The sequence below is a fragment of the Dendrobates tinctorius genome, unplaced genomic scaffold, assembly GCF_039654945.1.
Source record: "Dendrobates tinctorius isolate UK_male_01 unplaced genomic scaffold, ASM3965494v1 ptg000060l, whole genome shotgun sequence".
Classification (NCBI taxonomy): Eukaryota; Metazoa; Chordata; class Amphibia; order Anura; family Dendrobatidae; genus Dendrobates; species Dendrobates tinctorius.
This window is the reverse complement of record NW_027361728.1, coordinates 61662766-61676457: the sequence shown is the minus strand read 5'-3', so window position 1 is coordinate 61676457 and position 13692 is coordinate 61662766. Positions and strand designations below refer to the sequence as shown.

Here is a 13692-nt window from a genome sequence, read left to right as displayed (position 1 = left end):
ACAGACTGTAATATTTGATCTGACTGCAGGTCTTCTGACATATAGACATACTGCATATATGACCAGGAACCAGGAATCGAAGCTCGAGGGAGATAATTTGCATTTTCCTGGTGCATTCTGGAAGGAATGAGTCTGAGGATCTTTGGATGTAGCTGGATCGAGCTGCCTTAAGGAAATCATCAAACCAGAAATTGAAGCTTGAGGGAGATAATTTGCATATAAATGGAAAGAGGGGGCACATCTACAGAAGAATATAATGTTCTCTGCAGGGAATGCAGGGCAAGAGTTAGAAGAGCTAAAGCCAGTAATGAAGTGAGGCTTGCAAGGGAGACCAAAAGCTGTAAAAAAGGATTCTGAGCGTATGTCAAAAGCAAAAGAAAATTCAAAGAAGCTATAGAATTTTTACAGCATGACAAAGGTGAAGTGGTCAACTATGATGCTGAGAAGGCTGGACTTTTAAATTCCTATTTTGCCTTTGTGTTCTTTAAGAAAACAATTGTAACATCGACTGATGTTCACGGTGCTATCGAAGGACTAGAAGAATCCACACTATCCTTAACCACTTTCTGACTACTGACGGGATAGTACGTCAGCGGTCAGGCTCCCCTGCTTTGAGGTGGGCTTCGCTGTTTTGATGTGAACTGACTTCCACCTTCATTGATCTATTGCTTGAGGATACTCCAAAGGTTCTGATTAGTGTGGTGTAGTGACCACTGTGTCCGCTGGGGGGGAGTGTCCCAGGATGGGTATACAGGCATATCCAGTGTGGTAATAGGAGTAGGATGCTGAATGACCGTTATGTATCCCAAGGTGGGTGGCCTTGGGATGAAGGCTTGATTATGTGTTGATCAGCTGAGGTACTGCTGATGTTTCTGGTACAATGTGTAAGGGAGAGCCTTCAGGTGGTTGGTGAGACGAGTGAGACCAGCCACCTACAAACCCACCCAGGGGCGGGTGTTTAAGACGCCCATAGTAAAGTGAATGTGTGTGAATGGTTGTAGGACCTGCGATGAGGTCAAAGCCATGTAATCCGGTGGGCGTGGCTACGGACCATATAAGGTGACCAGGGTAGGTCACATGAGTGAATGCTTGGACCTGATTTGTCCGTATGGAAGGTCTCATCAGGCCGACGTGCTGGAAGATGTGGCTGCCTTCCTGAGAGCATGTGTGGACGCTGTGTGTAATGGCGATGTGTGTCTGACAGTTCCCTGGAGGGAACGGACATCTGCAGTGTGAAGCAGCTAAGAGGTAACCTGGACACAGGATTGTAACTGAGAGACTATATAGCCTATTGGCGGGATGAAGCACAGCCTGTGTGACCAGAGGGCTAAGGGGAGCAGAGCTCCACCATGAAGATACCCTGTTGTCTGCTGTAAGACTGTTGCATACTGCTTTGGTTTATGATGATGAATAAACCGCATGGACTATGTTGATGTTTTATGAAAAACCCGTGCCGGACCTGGTTATTTGGCTGCACAGCGAGTATCCACAACCTGAATAACAAGCGCTACCTTACAATAGGTTTGAGGTCAGGCGAGAACGATGGCCACACCATGAGTTTCTCTCCTTTTACACCCACAACAGCCAATGATTCTGAGGTATTCTTTGCATCATTAAATGGTGCATTGACATGTATGAAGATAATTTTGCTACACATGGCACAGTTTTTTCTTTTTGTACCATGGAAGAAAGTGGTCAGTCAGAAACTATATACTATACTGAGGTCATTGTCACACGTTCAGGGATTCTAAAGAAGTCTACCAGCTTTCTCCCCATGATTCTGGCCCAAAACATGACTCTGCCACCTCATTATCGACATCATAGCCTTCTTGGAACATGGAGGCTATCCACCAACCATCTACTATTCCACTAATTTGGACCATCCACGGTTGCACGCACACATCAGTAAACAAAACTTTTAAAATTATTGTTGTACGCCTCCTTGGGTATTTCCGTACATTCAGGGCGTACCACCCCTTATCACCACAATATCGGGTGTAAGTGACTTGGTCACCCAGGTATAGATCACAATCTGGATGTCCCTCCAGAAGGTGCGATTCCACATACCTCCGGGTGACGAAGACTTCTGAGACCATGCCGGGCTCCTTTATGAACCCCCTGCATTTCTTTAACTTAAAGGCCACCATGATGCCCTGCCTCAGCGGATCCCGGCTTGCATTTCTGGCCTTACGGGCCTGGGCCTTGGCCTGCCTGTTCCTTTCCTCCATGGCCCTCCACTGAGCTGCGTGCTCTTCCTCCTCCTTCTCCCACTTGCGTGCCAGCTGCTGGCAATATTTCTCCTTGCTGATGGTCTCCACACAGCCCTCCCCTTGGGCCTCTCCAGGGAACCCCATTAAATCGGCTCCTGTGTGCTCCCAGCAGAACGCCACCCATTCTTCATGCACCCACCAGAGCATACGGTCGGGTTGTAGTGGCACCTCCAGCTGGTCCTCGATGTCTGAGGTCCGATCCCAGGCTAGATTTTGGCATGCCTGGCCGGTTTTGAGGGCTGAAGGGGGCTGCAGTGGGCCTAACAGGGTCTCCTCGGTCACCGTGGCAGGGTTGATCACAGTACCTGCGTCAGATGTTTCTCCAGTGCCGGACTTCTCCGCTGGGGTTGGGGATGCTGGTTGCAAGGCCGCCCACCGCTTGCACACTTTCTCCAATAAGGCCTCCTTCCGTGCCGACACTTCGGTGATCTGCGACCACAGGAGCTGGCAGCTCAGCTCCTTCACCTCTGCTCCAAGGAACTCTGGGTCCACGGTAGGCAGCTGGTCTTGGTTCCCCTCCCGCAGTCTGGGGGAGTCCTCCCTTCCACCCCACGCTGTGGATAACCACTGCTTGCCATCTTGTTTGCCAGGTTCTCCGCCGTGCCCACAAGCTGTTCCCGCTGTCTCCTTCGTGAGCGGTCCTTCTTTTTCTTTCTCTTCCTGCCATCCCAAACTAGGAGGCGCATCTCCGTGGCTGACGGGCTTGTCCTCAGTGCATAAGTATCTACAATGGGCGGGCATGGTTTTTGAGCCTTTCTTCCCAGTTCTGCCCATAACAACACGCAACCTTCTTCCTGCGCATCCAGTGACTCAGTAATGGTGGCGCTTTTACAGTTCAACAAGGTCTCTGGCACACAGTACCCGGCAATGCCAGGCCACGATATCCTGTTCATGATGCCAAGTTTGCAGCACCCCCTAGGGCCGAGGTTACTCAGTACCAGGCCGGTCAGTCCTTCAGGGGATATGTCACAGCAGCGGTGACTCAGTCCGATGACCCAGGGCATGCAATGTAAATAAAAGATGGGGATAGTAGTTTATGGGGAAATATATTCGTGACGCCACCCGTGGTGTTCGGCAAGTAAGGTGATAGCCGACACTGCAAAAGAGACCACTGGGGCTGTTGGTGATGCAGCAGAGTTGTTACAGCTCTCCACGGGCAGAGCTAGGCCCCAGGACAGTTATAGGATTCCACGATGATGATGGTGGTTGTGGTGCAAGGCAGGTGATGCAGTAAATAAATCCGAGGACACAGCGGAATGCAGTTTCCACACTTTTACTCACAGTTCTCCAGTTACATTCCCCAGTCAGGGTGCTGTGTCCTCCGGGTTGGTGGTCCAGCCAGCTCTCAAATAATTTGGGGAACACTGTGTCAGAACCCCCTTCAGATGTTTCTTCCCTGGCTGTCTCACTGAGCTGGCTCCCTCCTCTTCTGCCCTGCGCCTTCTTACACAGTGTCTCGAGCCAGCAGCCCTGGATCCTGTCGGGCAACGTACTCTAGGACACATTAATCCTATGTGGCTGCCTTTCAGTGATTGTGTGCAGATGTGGCTGCAGCACATACAGATACTGCAGCCTCCAGTTAGATAGCTGAGTCCTCAGTTTCTCCACTGGTCTTGGGCCGGTCCCCTACTGCAACTTGGTCCCTCCACCCGACTACAGTCGGCGTGGATTTGGGCGCCACGGGTGAATCCCTCCCTTACCGTGCCCCTAGGACCCCTTCTTTCTCTCCTCTTTTCTCTCACGCTGCACTAGTCTAGGGACATGCTCCTCTATCCTCCAGTCTCCAGCACCAACAGCCTTCTCCTTCCTGACTCCTGTTACCATGACAATTCTCCACTCCCAACTGTCAGCTTTCTCTCCAGCTGTCCTTCCCTTATCTACTTCCTCCACCCACACCATCTACCTAGTTCCTCCCTGGCCTGGAGAGGTCTAGTGTTGGATGCTGGTGTGTGGGTCCTAGCTAGTGCCCCCTCCTTACCTGAGAGCGGGGTACCACACCTCTGGCTGAGGTGCAGTACCTCTGTGGCGACTGGACCCTCAGAGGCGCCACACAATCAAACAAATAAGGCAGCAATCTGTAGCATGCAAACATCAAATAGGAAAATTGCATTACTGCACTGGAAATATGAAAAATTGAGAATGCTTAGTGCATAAATTGGCCAATTCATGTGTACCTGGCAGCCACGTTAAGGCGATTCTCATTTACCAGGACCTAATGCCAATCCTCTCTTAGGCAGTCTACATTTCTTCTGGGAACCTAATGTGAATCCTCTCCTAGACTGAAGTCTATATCTCAATGGAGGGGTATGATCCTGTTGCAATTAAAAATGCCTGAGGCTAAGTGGCGGAATGTTCAGTCAGTTTGCATTTCAATAGATTTACAAATGCAGGTGGAGAGCTATTTATAGATCTGAAACCTCGGTTACTCCAGCTCTATTACCCACTCATCGCCGCCTTCTCTTGCTTGGCTAACTGCTTTTTTGCCTGAAGTAGCACAGAATAGAGGCCATCAGTCAAGTAGCAGGAGGTGGCGCTAGGTTGGAAATGGAGCCGGAGTGACTAAGGCTGCAGATCTACAAATATCAACTGAAACACTGATTTCTCCCAAACAAAGGAATAGACTTCCTATGTAAAGCTATTGCTGGACTTGTCTTGGAAAGATTTAAATGCAATTATAAATTGAGGGATGAAAATCTTCTGACGGATTTGCTTTATGTTTAGTTTTGAAAACAGACATAGTAATTAGACTCTAGTGTCCGGTTTGTGATAATGCAGTGCCACCTAGTGGCCATATGTGGTCAGATTTTCGCTGTGCAATGAGTGTATCATTCTTGTTGGCACCTCAGGAATGAGACTATAAAGCATTATTCATTACTGGGACACTTTGTGTACCTATATAACTTAAAAGAGTAGCATAATATGCCTTCATTGTCTGGGTACATAATGTTCTCAACTGGTAAGTACTTTGTAGTTGACACATTCACTGACATGATTAGGATTTCGCAGTAGAAAAACAGGGGATGGGTAAGTAAATAAAAAATAGCTTTTATTAATTATTTTATAAAATAGTAGAAATGTGTTAAAAAAATGTTTTCCACATACACACAAATAAGGGTATATAGTGAGTCACTGCTTAATTCTATATTGCTTTCTTATTAAAGCTGTGACTCATTAATTCCTGATTGGATCACTTCATTATAAATGTCTATATTTAGGTTGTGATGAACCCTGACCATTGTCGTTAAGGCTAGTTTCACATTTGCGCTTTTGAGCGCAGAGACGGCCTGCGCACGGCCGCCGCTAAGCCCCGCCCCCTGCCGCGCCTCCGCCGGTAGCTCCGCCTACCGGCGCATGATGCTGCATGCGTCCTGCGTCCCCTATCTTTATCACTGGGGGCGCAGGCCGTGCGCAGTATGCATTTGGCAGCGCATGCGTCCTTTTCACGGTGCGCCGAGCGCAACCAAACTGCAGCAGGTTGCGTTTGGCGCTGGTCGGCGCACCATGAAAAGGACGCATGCGCCGCCAAACGCATACTGCGCATGGCTTGCGCCCCCAGTGATAAAGATAGGGGACGCAGGACGCATGCAGCGTCATGCGCCGGTAGGCGGAGCTACCGGTGGAGATGCGGCAGGGGGCAGGGCTTAGCGGCGGCCGTGCGCAGGCCGTTGCTGCGCTCAAAAGCTCAAATGTGAAACTAGCCTAACTTTATTTATTTTTTACTCACTCATATATAAATTAAAGACCATTTAAAATGATATCAAAATTCATATATTAGGTCACAAGAATAATCACAAAGGATTTATCATACAGAATGACTTCTTGCCATTATCATATTGAGCTAAGTAGTATGTTAGTAATTACTGAGTTCCTCTCATAAGGGTTCAATTATTCCGTTTCACTACTATGTCGCCAGACAGGGGTAAATGATATATTGAATTATAAGATTATTAACTGTGTAGTATCTGAAAGCAGTTATATCGAAACCACATATGGCTGAAATAGTATGTGCTGCTGTGGAATATTGTATCTCTGTTGCATTATAGATACAAATAATATCAAGCTTTCAACACACCGCCAAAACGATTTGACATGCAAGCCGCACCTAACCTATATGTGACTGGCCATACCATATCTGCATATGACTGATCCATATATACTGCGATAAAAAGACAATGTGTCTCCGCTATAGCATCAACACATTAAGTGTCTGTGCCACCTGATAGACCAATACGCCAGCCTCAACTATATAAGTATAAGGCTATGTGCACACGTATGCAGAAAATGTCTGCATAAAAACCGGACTCCTTCCCAGAAAACGTGTGTTTTGCCGCGATTTTTCCCTCGCGTCCCCAGACACATAGAAAATAGCTAGAAACGCAGAATTTTCTGTGAAATTAATGAGCATGCTGCTTTTTTTTTAGCGCAAAGCGTTTTTTTTGTGGAAAAAAACGCATCAATATGCACAGGAAGTGCAAAATGCATTAAAATGAATGGGAAGCTTCTTTTAAGCAGTTTTTGAGCGGATTTTTTGGTAAATCCGCGGGAAAAATGCGGAAAAAAAACGCTGTGTGTGAACACAGCCTAAGTGTGGTGGCTAATCGGCATGGTATCCAATGACTGGAGAGCACACCAGTACTTAAGATAATAAGGACATAGGTATATGTGGGCAGTCAGAGTCCCCTGTCTGGATAGCTAATTACATCTCGAACTTAATCTATTTCCTAATCGGGACATGTAACCCTGACGCGCGTTTCACCGGGATACTGGCTTTTCCTAAGGTCTCTATATATAGACATTTAAAATCAAGTGATCCAATTGGAAATTAGTGAGCCACAGCTTTAATAAGCGCACAAAATAAAATTAAGCAGTGACTCAATATACACCCTTATTTGGGTGTATGTGAAAAAATATATATTTTTTAAACATTTCTACTATTTTATAAAATAATTAATAAAAGCTAATTGACATTCACTTATCCCTTTCCCCTTCTATTCCTTTCCCCAATTATATACAGTTTTCGAGTGGTGTATACTTAAGTGAATAACGTCCAGTGAGATCTGACAATACCATTACTGTCAATAGAAAAAGAGATTTAAAGCAGCAGAAACAAATCTGACTCACATTAGTGTCAATGAGTTTCCTAAAATTGTGCCCAGGTAGATGTGAAGTATACAAAGAGCCATCCATGGCCTTAGTCTGACAGCATGTGCCAGCCACAATCCCTGGTTATAGAATCCCTATTATCAGTTGCAGTTGCCACTTTTACAGAAATGAAGAATGATAATAAAAAGAGTGTCTTCTTAGTGAAAAGGTTGGTCATTTCTGTGGTTTTGTGTTAGAAGTGAACCTCCTGTGAGTGTGTGTATTATTAGACTGAGGTCAGATGGCCGTCAATTCTCTCATCCGAGAGAATCGGACCGATAATGCAATTGACCCTGATCAAACTGTTATCTGAGTTTGATCCGATTCTCTGAGATGAGAGAATCAGAGCATACTGTGAGAAGAGGATGTGGAACAAAATATCTCCATTTTTTTCCATTTAGTGTGTCAGCGCAAGTCGGACTGCACTCAGATGTTATCCAAGTGCAATCTGATGTTTTCAACGCATTTTTAGACTTGAATAGGTGAGTGTATTCCAATTTCAAAATGAAAGTGCAGCATGCTGCAATTTTTTTTCACTGACAAATTCTCTCAGAGACATCAGCACTGTCCCATTGAGTAGCATTAGCCGGAGTGCTACCCAAGTGTGAACGAGCCCTTGTTTGGCGCCTGTTACACAGCCAATAAGCATGCAGGGATTGCCTGCGAGTCATTTTAATGCCGTAGCCATCTTGGTAGTGGCATTGCTATGATTGGCTGGCCATGTGACATCATCAGGGGTTATTAAAGGATAGGGGCTTCCAGGTTTGGCACACTGACGCCATTGCACAGCTCTGTGATATTTGTTATTAGAGGGACAGAGTGCTTGTCTAGGAGTGTGTGCACAGTTTAACGAATCAGAGTCCTGTAGTGTTGATACTGGTGCTGAAGTTAAACCATCATATTAACAGTCCTTGTAAAGTCTAATTTTATGCTTTGCTGTTTGTGTCAGATACATTCTCCGTTTAGCATAAGGAGGCAGAGAGAGCAGCAGAAGCAGGGAAAGTGGCTAAATACAGTCTCTAGGCAGGGATTAGGGCTTTGCAGTCAGTTGTTAAATATATAGCTGCGTGTCATGAGTGTATCAGAGGCTGCGGACCGTTGCACTGCATCTGACTGCAGAAGGTCTCAGCAGTTTGCTTTGTAGATATCTTCCTGGTCCTTCTGACTCTAGGACCCAGTGGCAACCTTCCTTCTACTCTAATAGACACACCTGTCCACTGTCTAAAGCAGTCAGCTATCTTCCTCTTTTGCTTTTGGAGGACATCTGTGTTTGAGCCTACTCAAGATAAGTGTTCCCCTTGTTTGTCTATCCCATTTGTCTTTAGTTGTAATGGGGATCGACCAGTGCTCACCCTGTTCATAATTTAGCAGGGCTTACTACTAGGGTCAGGCAGGGAATAGGTATCCTGCTCGGCGATAGGTGTGGAACATATTTAGGGTTGCTTAAAGTAGACAGGGTGATGTTAGATCTGCTTAGGAGTCTCTACTCTCCGCTTCCCAAGTGTTGAATTTTCTTCCCCATATCCCTTCGTATTGCACTTAGTCTTTCCTACACTGTGCGTGACATATCACCGGCTGTTCACTTTTGTAAAAGGAAAAAGAACTGACACGTGTTTTTATTTGGTGTGGTTTTTTCCTTTTGCTGGGTTCATGACTACATTTTTTTGGAGGGGGGGATTGACTATATTGTCATCCATAGAGTATTAGGTGGTTAGTGGAACATTTCTGTGTTATATAACACTCCAAAAAAGCCTTGAAACATTTTTCTGTATTCAATTACTCATCCATATACTATTATGTGGTCTGGGGTACATTTTAGTGTTATATAACAGTGAAAAAAAGTGTTGAAACATTTTTCTGTATTAAATTACTCATCCATAGAGTATTACTTGCAGGGTGGGCAACAAAGATGACAGAATCAAGTGAGACTTCCAAGAGAGTGACCAGAGGAATATCGGAGCCAGAGGAAACTGGCACAATAGTGGAGGTGGCAGGAACCTATGTTCTGGCACCAGATGCTTTCCCAGAACCACCAAGGCCCAAACCAGGCCACAGCCTTCACTGCTGGGGTCCTTGTGTACTGCTGACGGGAGAGCTAGGATGCAGGAACTCTTGAGCGGACTGCGGGGCCTAGGCTCGTTGGAAGAGACAAGGAGATGAGCCAAAACCAGGGCTGGAGAAATGCAATCAGGCCCTCTAGCTGTAAGGTACCAACAGTTCAAAATTTTTTTATGGATTCAGTCCATACAGTTTCATGCAGTTCTTGTTACATTACAGTGGTATATAAGACTCAAAAAAAGCATTCAAAAATTTGTCTGTATTCAATTAGTCATCCATAGAGCATTAGGTGCTTCCTGTGACATTTCAGTGGTATGTTACACTCCAAAAAAGTTTAAAAATGTGTTTGTATTCAATTAGTCATCCATATAGTATTTGGTGATCTCTGTGACATTTTGGTGGTATATAAGACTCCAAAAAAGCATTGAAAAATTTGTCTGGATTCAATTAGTCATGCATACAGTATTAGGTGCTGTTAAATTTCGGTGGTGTATAAGACTACAAAAAACATTGAAAAATTTGTCTGTATTCAGTTACTGATCCATAGAGTATTACGTGTTCTGGGGTACAAATCAGTGGTATATAAAATTCCAAAAATGCATTAAAAAATTCTGTATTCAATAACTCATCCATACAGAAGAGTATTATGTGCTCTGGGCGTACATTTTGGTGGTATATAACATTCCAAAAAAGCGTGCAAAGTTTTTTTCGTATTATATTACTCATCCATAGAGTATTTGAGAATTACACTCCAAAAAAGCATTTAATTTTTTTCTGGAATGAATTAGTAATCCATACACTGTAATTTGCTTAGTAGGCAACAAAGATGGCAGACACCTGAGGGCACGATCTGAGTACTATCGGAGCCAGGCCAAGCTGGCACAGCAGCCGAGGTGGCCGTTGCCTGTGGTCTGGAACTGGCCACTTTCCCAGAAAAACCAAGGCCCAATCCCAGGCCTGAGCCTTCACCTCTGGGCTTCTTGTGGAGTGCAGATGGAAAATCCAGGATCCAACAACTAGTGCGCAGACTGCGGGGCCTAGGCTGGTTGGAATAAACAAGAGAGCGAGCCAGGACCAGGGCTGGAGAAGTGCTAGCGGGACCAGTAGCAGAAATAGGGTTCCGTAGAAGAGTTTGGAACCTGTCATCACATCTCGTTCAACCACCGGGCTGTAGAGACAGAACACTGGCCTCAAAGGCTGCAAGAGCTGATGGCTGGAACCAAGGTCACATTCCTCAAAATGGAGGGTCAGCCTTGCTGGTATGCGGTGGGTGTGATCCAAGAAGGAAGAGAGCAGGAAGAACCCTTCTTGAAAAATGAACGGGTTTGGGAGAAGCTCCTCGAAGCAGCTTGAGACATGGCTACCAACCCCGAGAGACTGTCCTTGGGATTCCCCACCTCCTACAGTTTGTGGGAGCAGGCGATGATGCAGGAGACACAGGGGGCTGTTGCCCATTTCTACATGACTGGGGCTCCGGCACTACCAGATGCCGGGTTACTTACAGCCCAGGCACCTGGGAATCGGGCTCCAGAAAGCAGGTGGAAGCAGTCCCCCCCAGGCTATCGAGGAAGGAGAAGAAGTGGTGGACACCTGAAGAGGTTTACTGTATTAGCCACCTTAGAATTATTTCCAGGCTTTGCACTTCCTGTCAAGCGTTTATGAGTATAAGAGGACATCAACTACACTTTCAGAATATTTATATTCAAAATTTAACCAGTTTAACATGGTTATCGTTACATTACAGTGATATCTAAAACTACAAACAACAGTTCAACATTTTTTTCTGGATACAATTAGCCATCCAAGCAGTTCACAAAATATTTTTGTTACAAAAATTGACTATTGTCATATATACTGTATAAGGCTGGATTCACATTAGCGTCTGTGTGCGCAGCAGTTTATCCACAGCAATCCGTATGCATCATGTTTTCCTTTCTTTAACATGGTGGACACAGGGGCATGCGTTTGCATCAGTTCACATGCCTCAGCTTTCGCATGCTTTGTTTTTTGGTGTGCGGCGGGGTCCGGCGAACGCATCATGTTAGATTTTTGGAAGCGGCAAAAATCCGCCAAATATGCACATTCATGCGCATGTGCATGAGTGCGTCAAATAAACACCTTACTGTCTATGGGAACGCTCGCATACGCAAGGACATCCGTACACACATGCGTTCTATACGCATGCGTTTTTTTAATGAGTTGGTCCAGGAAGTGATTCATCCACCTGATAATTGAGAGCTCTATATAAGGAAATGTGGACACTGCAAGGCCATAACTCACTGGACTCTGGACGATACCACAACACTGGCAATGTAAGTATAGAACCTTAGAAAATGTCATCCTCCCTCACTGTTGTTTGTACTTTGTACTGAAAAAATTTTCTGTTTACTTTTAGACGTGACGAGTGGCCTGGTACAGTGGTTGGCTCCTGTTGCTGTGGGTTTCCCCAGTTTGTCTCCTGGTGCAGCTTTCTGTCATGGTGAGGACAACACTGTCTATGTAAGTATAGAAGCTATGGAAATGTCTGTCTCTCTGAATGCTTTTTCTGTTCCTTGTAGACTGGCTGATTCTCTCTGGAGCAGTGGGTGTCTCCTGGTGCAGCGGTTTTCCCGTGGTCATCTCCTGGTGCTGTGGTTGGCTCCTGTTGCTGCTGTCTGTCCCTGGCCTGTGCTGACTGCTGTGGTGTGGGACTACTGCCTGTAATGTAAGTATTGTTGTCCTTTTTTTTTGGTCTACATTGTTTTTGGATCTTTACAAGTTTAATTTTTCTTCTGTTATTTTCTGTAGTGTTTCACTTGACTGCTCCCTGCTATTCAAAATGTCCTCAAGTGAAGAACAAACTTCTTCCCAGGGTGGACCGGACAAAGATTTTATAATCACATTCGCTTAACTGATTGGTATGTATTGACTAGCAATACTCCACATGTGTTGAATCATTTAATTTCTTTACAGGTACCTGGCAGTGATGAAGAGCAGGAGAAGTCCAGTGGAGAGGATTCTTCCCAGGGTCATCGGGCTCAGGAGGAAAGACGGGGTGTAAGTATTCCTTTCATCAGAGTTGTAACACAATTTTTTTTCAGTTTTACTTCAAGTTCTTTTTTTCTATTTTATCTATAGGTTTCACAACGGGAAGAAGCCACACTGGATATAAATAATGATCAACTCATCCACCTTGTTGTGCAAGAGTGAGTACAGTTGTGGGACACCCGTGACCGTCAGCACTCCGACAATGTGATGATTCGATGGCTCTGGGAACAAGTGGCAACCTCGCTGCTGCCTGGTTGGAACTGCGCCACGCTGCGAGCCAGAACTGATTTTGGTAAGTATTGCAATGTGGTCTGGACCGGCAGTGAACCTGGGAAAGGATGTGCATTGTTTTCTAATTTTTTTTTCTGTTTCCCCTTCACAGAGAAGCTAATCAAAATCCGTTGGCGCTCAATGAAGAACCGCTTCAACAAAGACATGAGAGAGGAGCTTCGAGTTCGAAGTGGTTCTGCTGCAAGGTTCCGCAAATACAAATACCACTGGGACCTTGCCTTTCTGAGGCCTGCGCTTGCTCAGCTAACGTAAGTATATATAATTTTTTTTCTTTTTACTAATGTTTAATGTTTTTCTTTTTTCCCCACAGAACCTGGTGCAGCACCACACAACCCGGAGCCTCCTCCGTTGAAGCGGCCCCTCATCTACCAGCAACTGAACAGACGCAGTCCCAGTCATCCACCAGCATCCACCAGTGATGGAGCAACTTTGCAGGCTACACAGGCTGGGGAAGAGGCAGCCGGCCCATCAGGTTTTCCCCTCTCCCAACCCTCTGCCTCTGCTGGGTCTTCTCGTCAGCGGCAGAGGGCCTGGGAGAAGTCAGGCATGCCCGAGTTTCTTCAATTATGCTCGGTCTTCCAGAATGGGGTTAGGTTGAATGCTGACAGAGTGAAGAGTTGTTCAAGGAAGTCAACAATCGCATAGACCGCCTGAAAGCCGACCTTGAGAGACCTGCATGACATTTTTTTTTCTGCAATTGAGTGGAGCGTGTCGGAAAACCTTACGCCTCAACCCCAGCTCAACGTCATGCAGGCCTGCCAGGTTGCTTACAGCCACGCATTACAGCAGCAGCAGCTGTCCCAGCTGCAGTCACAATCCTACACTCAACAGGCCCGAGGATACTACCAGCAGCAAATCTACTATCCAGCTCCCACAGCACTGAATTTTCGACCACCACCACCGC

General features: G+C 45.9%; 1 protein-coding gene across 1 annotated transcript in view; it reads right to left on the bottom strand.

The window, feature by feature from the left end:
- The window catches only part of LOC141092647 (uncharacterized), a 54235-nt gene that overhangs the window by 1063 nt on the left and 39480 nt on the right, over positions 1-13692 (bottom strand). The gene's annotated exons all lie outside the window — the stretch shown is intronic.